Genomic DNA, 7,986 nt, shown 5'->3' on the forward strand with positions numbered 1-7,986 from the left:
TTTTCTCTCATTTATACTCTCTCAGCTCCTGCCAGTATACATTGGCTGGGTCCTACAGATCCTTCAATTTATAATGTCTTTCCTCTCTTAATAGGCCCAGTACTTCCCTGACTCTGTTACATTATGATTTGACCTTAGTTATTGTACTGATGAACCAGCATTTAAGGTGGCTATTAATCTAAAGAGAAATGCAATCTGTCTTGCAAGGCATTAATAAGCCTCTGCATTATCTCTAAACAAGAGGGTGTGCTCATCTTATTAGTAACAAATGGGCTATATCTGCTGGCCCAGAAGGTTTAGAAAATCTGAGTTTTCAAGTTCTTGAGCATATCAATACTTGCGTTCATATCTCAAGTCTTTAAATCGACTTTTACTCAATGAGGTCCCTGATCTTCACAAAACCAACACTCAAGAGCCTAGAATTTAACGTTGTATGAAGTCTAATGAAGTCTGGTTCAAGATTTCACTGACTTACAGATGCAGAGATGAATATCATTTTATAAACTACCAGTGAAGCCATTGAAATTTCCACATTTCCCTTATTCTCAAATAATTACCCTCATTCCTCAATGTCTTTTTGGTAGTAATGGTACTGAGGCATGTGGTTTTTCAGAATTGAAATTTACTTCTTCCCCAAATAATCAAATGTCTGGGTATTACACCGACCAGTATTCTGCTTTCCACCAATGCTTCAAAGACTCATTATTTGTGAAAGTTTTTACAACCAGGTTGATACTACATGCAGGGACTTTCAGTACTCAACTTGTTACTAATGATGGAAATCTCATTGCCACTTGACCAGTTGTAATTCAGTTCTAAGACAGTTTAATGTCTACTTCCTAAAATCATTTCTCATATTTTAGGTCATATTACCACAGGAAAAAACACACAAACAAACCAAACCAAACAACTTTAAAAGTGTTCTTTTCCGCTGGGGAGGCACACGAGGATCTGCCCATGGATCGGGCTGCCATGGCGAAGATGGGCGCAGTAGCGAGCGCCAGCGTGTGTGCCCTGGTGGCGGGAGTGGTGTTGGCCCAGTACATATTCACCTTGAAGAGGAAGACGGGGCGGAAGACCAAGATCATCGAGATGCCCAGCTGGTGTGGCTCAATGGTTGAGCATCAACCTATGAACCAGGACGTCACGGTTCGATTACCTGTCAGGTACATGTCCGGTTTGCCAGCCCGATCCCCAGTAGGTAGCGTGCAGGAGGCAGCCAATGGATGATTCTCTCTCATCATTGATATTTCTATCTCTCCCTCTTCCTCTCTGAATTCAATAAAAATACTAGTATTTTTTTAAAAACAAAACAAAAAACTACTCTTTCTAATTATCCCCAGAAAAGATGACTTGCAGGTTTTGTAAACTGGATTAAAAAGGTTAAGGTTGCCAAACATGTATATAGAAGTTTATACAGATAGAGTTGAATTTTGCACAAATGTGACTGGTCTTCAGGGATGAATGATGATATAATGGTAAGCCTAAATTCCTTTCTCCCTCCAGTCTCTCTGGGAATCGTGCAGTATTGAGGCCTCCCTCATATCTGTTGCGCATCACTCCTCAGTTTTAACTCACCATTCCAGTCAAGCATGCCTATTCAGATCCGACCAGTTCTCTCCCAGGTACCTCCTCCACTCAGATCAGACCTGGCAGCCAGGTGTGGCTAGTCTCGCCATAAAATCAAAGGTTCTGGAACAAAGGTTGAGCCCTGACTGGAAGTTTCCTCTTGTCAGGCAGAGAAATCCACTTCAACACAGAGCTTAGTCTTTGAAGGGTGAGGCTCTGAGCCTGGGAAATGTAATCAACATTTTCACATTGAATGATACATGACAACTTTAGTGTTTATACTTGGTTGATTTTTTTTTTTACTTGATTGATTTTTATTCGTGGACATTGCTTCCATATTTTATATTCTCAGATAGCATTTATCTACTTTCAAATTAATTTAGCCTAAATATAAGCATTAACAATAATAAAATTTTCAGGAAATAGTAAGAACTGCAAGTTTTCCTCATGAAAGAAAGACCCTGTACTTGAAACTGAGTAAAAATAAGTGTTAGTGATTAAAAAGACTGTAGTGTACAAAATTAAGTACTAAGCATGGCTTCTAAAGAAGACAGTTATGGGAGAACCTTTACACCATTAAAAATGTGTTTGGGCCCTGGCTGGTGTTGCCCAGTGGTAGTGTACCGGCCCTCAAACTGAAAGGTCATGGGTTTGATACCTGGTCAAGGGCACGTACCTGGGTTGCAGGTTCATTCCACAGCCCCACTTGGGACACCTGTGAGAGGCAACCAATCAATATGTCTGTCTCTCTCACATAGATGTTTCTCTCTCTCTCCTCCTCCCTCTCTCCCTTCTATCTCTCTAGGGATCAAAGGAGAAAATTACTCAGGTGAGGATTAAATAATAATAATAATAATAATAAAATAATGTTGAAGAAGAAGTTATTTTAAAATGGAAAACATTTATTTTTAAATGTATGTGTATAAATATGTTTATGTACACATATGATGTTTGTACGAACTCTAGTCTTTTTGGATTATGGCACTTGGCTATCCAAATCTACTTTGACCTCTCAGTAAAATAACTTAAAATTTGGTGTTCTATTGTATTTATTCCAGAGACTAATCTCGAAAATTTAGTGTCATATAGGACAGAAAATGTAATGCCCTTAATATAGCAATAGCAAACTTACCAAATTTTCCTGTCATTTAAAATTCCATATGCTTAATTTGTTCTTTTGTAGTAGTTTTAGAAAGCTGAGAATTTCTTTTTATAATCCAAGATATTAAAAGGATGCTCTAAAAGTAAGGCCCATATATTACTTCTTGGCCTTTGACTAAGATCAAGTGTAGATAGCTGTTCTTATCAGTTAAAAATATATATAGTACTTACTGATTTGAGAGAGAGACATCAATTAATTGTTCCACTTATTTATGCATTCATTGGTTGATTCTTTTTTTAAAAAATATATTTTATTGATTTTTTACAGAGAGGAAGGGAGAGGGATACTTAGAAACATCGATGAGAGAAACGCCGATTCAGCTGCCTCTTGCACACCCCCTACTGGGGATGTGTCCGCACCCAGGTACATTCCCTTGACCGGACTCGAACCTGGGACCCTTCAGTCCGCAGGCCTATCCGCTGAGCCAAACCAGCTAGGGCCATTGGTTGATTCTTGTGTGTGCCCTGACCAGGGATCAAACCTGCAACCTTACGTAATGGGGTAATGTTCTAACCATCTGAGCTACCAGGCAGGGCTGTTCTTATCAGTTTAATATCTGATATTTCCTCTATCTAAGGACAGCATATTAAATGGACTTCTGAAGCAGGGAGATGGAATAGGAGCTTGCTGTGTCTATTCCAAACATCCACCTGGTATTGCAGTACTTCAGGAATGGTACACCACAAGAAAAAAAAAAGAAAAAAATTAAGGCCCATCATTCTTCTGTTTGCTATTAAAGTAAGTTGGATACAGACCAATAGGAATTTAAAAGCTAAAATAAATAAGGGATCACAAACTAAGTTACATTCATGGGAAAGAATGGCTTCCTTTGATAGACTATTCAGTCAACAGAAAGCTGGCTGATGAGAACAAACATTTCCAGCCTCCTATATTTACTAAGAGAAATGGAGTTATAATCTTTTCTTTTTTTTTAATCCTCACCCGACGGTATTTTCCCATTGATTTTCAGAGAGAGTGGAAGAGTGAAGAAAAGACAGAGAAAAACACCAATGTGAGAGAAACACATTGATTGGTTGCCTCCTGCCTGTGCCCCAACCAGGACCCAGGCTAGGGAGGAGCCTGCAACTCAGGTACATGCCCTTGACAGGAATCAAACCCAGGACCCTTCCGTCTGCAGGCTCTATCCACTGAGCCAAACCAGCTAGGGCTGGAATTACAATCTTTAATGTAGAGAGATTAAAGGTTTTCTTATTAAAAAGTGGAGTTAAATTAGAGGATCTCTAAGATTTCTGAAGATGTGATTTGCATGTTGAATAGTCATGATGCAAGGGATGTAATTAAATACAACTTGATTTTCTCTCTAGTGGTCCCTTTAAAATTTATTCAGTGTTTCTCCCTCTTGGTGAAAACTGATAGGTCCATAACTTTTTGCTCACTCTCAGGTAAAAGACTATATATTTTTTTAAAATATATTTTTATTGATTTTTATATATTTTATAGAGTGGAAGGGAAAGGAAGAGAGAGATAGAAACATCAATGGTGAGAAAGAATCATCAGTTGGCTGCCTCCTGTGCGTCCCTTACTGGGAACCAGGCATATGCCCTGACTGGGAATTGAACCCGTGACCTTTTGGTTCGTGGGTCGACGCTCAACCGCTGAGCCACACCCAGCTGGGCATGACTATATTTTAAGATCACAAGAAATCAGCCTCATTTCTGCCAACAGATATGCCCAGTCTTATCTATTATTCACGATTTCAGTATTAATTTTCATGTGAGACTTCTAGATGGGCATTACTACTGCTCACCGATATTTTTAGTCCTTCTCTCCTTGCAGTTGGGCAAGCTTTCACTACTCTGGCCAATGAATTGTGTCCAGAGATAGTATGATCAGTTCTGAGCCACTGGTGATGAACGGGTGCCCACTTACCCATATTCTCTCCTTCCGCTGGGGCTAACCCTGAAGCATCATGTTGAGATGGAGATGACACAGTATCAAAGCAGCCTGGAATATCATGTCATTACATGGAGGACAGCTGCCCCAGAGAGCCATCTGGACCCATGTTGAACTGTGTGTGAATGAAAAATAAACTTTTTTGTTAGGGAAAAAAAAAAAAAAAAAAAGTGGATGTGTTTACTGGGATATTAGTTAGTGCTCTCAGAAAACACACACACACACACACACACACACACACACACACACACACACCAGTGAGGTAGCATGGGAAACAAGACTGGACTGAGGAAAAAGTTGAGCCATAATGTAGTTTGAACAAAGGTTGAGATAGCACTTCAGAATTGACCCAAATTGGGTGTATGCAGTCCACAGTGAGGAAATGTAAACTTAGATAATGAAGTCCTTTTGTGTAAGAGCTCCATGGGGGAGGGGGGCCCAGGGGAGGGATGAAAGTATCTGAAGATATGCTCACACAAAAAAATGCATCACAAGAGAAACAACACTGATAATGAAAGTAAAAGAAACACTGGAAATAAGTGATGATACCACCAAAACTATAAATATAAAGTAATCTGAATACACCTATAAATTGGGTAGGTCTGAAATTATTAAAGAGATAATCAAATACAGGCATGTCATAATAAAAGAATAGCATATTGTGAAAAAAATTAAAAAAAAAACAAGTAGACTATCTAGATGTGAAAAAATATAGTTATTGGAATTAAAAACTCAATTGACAGAATAAACAACTGAGTAGCAAATTAGTGACTTAGAAAGACACTGGAGGAAATTATCACCAATTCAATTTAAAAATAACTAAATTGGGAAGTCTTTAGTTAGTGAAATAAAATCACATCTTCTTTAAGATAGTGTATTGAAAGGATAGAAAGGCAAAATGAAAGTATTTAAAACAATCAGAATCAAAAGATATACAACAGTAATGATACTTAGGTTGATAATTGAGCTCTCATCATCAATAGCAGAGCCTGTAGAAAATGATCCTGATAGTGAAACTACTGAGGTTATATTGTAAACTGAAAATTATATGCTCAGCTAAATAGTATGAAAGTGTGATAGAAAAATAAAAACATTTTAAAAACAAAGAGAAAAGTCTTTACTACTTATAGAGCTTTGAGGAACATGAACCTCAGAAAAAGAAAATCGAAGTCAGAAGTATGAATAGCAATGCTGAACAAAACATAATGGTCAACGTCTGGTCACACATAAATATTGATTAAGCAAGAGTGACAAATTTGAAAATTTTCAAAAAGTGGAACTTAAATAATGGAAAACAATATAAAATTAAATAATTCTAAGAAAGTTCCAAGTGATATAACAAGAATATTTCAAGATACTTGGGAATATAGCAAAGACAGTAAACAAAAACATTTTTCAAAACAAATTTCAGGTTATATATTTTTTTAATAAGTAAAACAAAATGATTCAGAAATGAAACTAAAATATGACCCAGAAAGGTTGAAGTTTAAGGGTTCCAAAAAGGTATTCCAGGCTAATTGAAAAAAAATCAAGTTGTTGTAGGAATGTTATCTAGCTATTATTAGTATAAAAATATTGTTAGGTAAAAAAGTGTTGTTACTTAATGATAAATTAAGCAGTTTATTAGATAGTATGGCATTGAACTTCATATACCTAATCTATGTGTACATGCATACATAAAATGTGATTGAGTTGAGTATATTATGTATATTCTATAGGACAGTGCTGGCGAACCTATGACACACATGTCAGAGGTGACATGCGAACTAATTTTTTTGGTTGATTTTTCCTTGTTAAATAGCATTTAATTATATAAGATAAATATCAAAAATATAAATCTTTGTTTTACTATGGTTGCAAATATCAAAATATTTCTATATGTGACATGGTACCAGAGTTAAGTTAGGGTTTTTCAAAATGCTGACATGCCAAGCTCAAAAGATTTGCCATCACTGCTTTAGGAGAATAAAATTAACTAAAACTCATGCCTTTATTAAATACTGGAGGCCCGGTGCACAAAAATTTGTGCACTTGGAAGGGAAGGGGGGGTCCCTCAGCCCGGCCTGTGCCCTCTCGCAGTCTGGGACCCCTCGGGAGACAACGACCTGCTGGCTTAGGCCTGCTCCTGGGTGGCAGAGGGCAGGCCCAATCCCTAGGTGCAGCCCCTGGTTGGGGTCAGAGCAGGGCTGACTGGGGAGTTGGGGCGCAGCCCCCTGTCATGCACAGAGCAGGGCAGATTGGGAGGTTGCGATGCCACCCTCAGTCACACTCAGGGTAGGGCCGACTGGGGGGTTGGGGCACCGCCCCCTATCACACTCAAGGCAGGGTCGATGGGGAGGTTGTGGTGCCACCCCCTGTAACACACAGAGCAGGGCCCATCAGGGGGTTGGGGCTCCGTACCCTGTCACACACAGAACAGGGCCAATTAAGGGGTTGGGCGCTGCCCCCTGTCACGCACAGAGCAGGGCCGAACAGGGGGTTGAGGAGCTCCCCCCTGTCACTCACAGAGTAGGGCCGATAGGGGAGTTAGGGCACCGCCACCTGTCACACACAGAGCAGGGTGGATCATGGGGTTGGGGCGCCACCCTCTATCACCCACAGAGCAGGGCCGATCAGGGGGTTGGGGTGCCACCACTGTCACACTCAGAGCAGGGCCAATGGGGAGGTTATGGCTCTTCCTGATCTCACACAGAGCAGGGCCTGTGGGCGGGGGGGGGGGGGGGGGTTGGGGCGCTGCCCTCTATCACCCACAGAGCAGGGCCAATCAGGGGGTTGGTGCGCTGCCACTGTCACACTCAGGGCAGGGCCGATGGGGAGGTTATGGTTCTACCCCATCACACACAGAGCAGGGCCTGTGGGGGGCGGGGGGGGGGGCACCGCCCTCTATCACCCACAGAGCAGGGCTGATCAGGGGGTTGGGGCGCCGCACCCTGTCACACACAGAGCCGCAGGGTGATCAGGGGGTTTGGGCGCTACTCCCTCTCACACTAATCCGGTGCCAGGAGGCCTTGTGGCTCCGCTGATCCCGGTGCTGGGAGGCATATTACCCTTTTACTATATAGGATAGAGGCCTGGGGGGCAGCTGGTTTGCCCTGAAGGGTGTCCTGGATCAGGGTGGGGGTCCCCACTGGGGTGCCTGGCCAGCCTGGATGAGGGGATGATGGCTGTTTGCAGCTGGTCACACACCCTTCAGGGTGGGAGTCCCCACTGGGGTGCCTGGCCAGTCTGGGTGAGGAGCTGAGGGCTGCTTTCAGTCTGGCAGTTGACTGAAGCTCCCAACCGCTCCTTTTTTTCTTTTCTTTTTTTTTATTCTGGGCCAGCTTTAGCTCTGGCTCTAGCTC

At 41.4% G+C, this 7,986-nt stretch overlaps 1 pseudogene; it reads left to right on the forward strand.

Annotated features, from left to right (window-relative positions):
* Window positions 1–3,240: 3,240 nt before the first annotated feature.
* LOC139007961 (U2 spliceosomal RNA) lies at window positions 3,241–3,417 on the forward strand (annotated as a pseudogene).
* The last annotated feature ends 4,569 nt before the right edge of the window (window positions 3,418–7,986 follow it).

The sequence above is a fragment of the Myotis yumanensis genome, unplaced genomic scaffold (assembly GCF_028538775.1).
Source record: "Myotis yumanensis isolate MYYU_CA2020_CCGP unplaced genomic scaffold, mMyoYum1.0.hap1 SCAF_3, whole genome shotgun sequence".
Lineage (NCBI taxonomy): Eukaryota > Metazoa > Chordata > Mammalia > Chiroptera > Vespertilionidae > Myotis > Myotis yumanensis.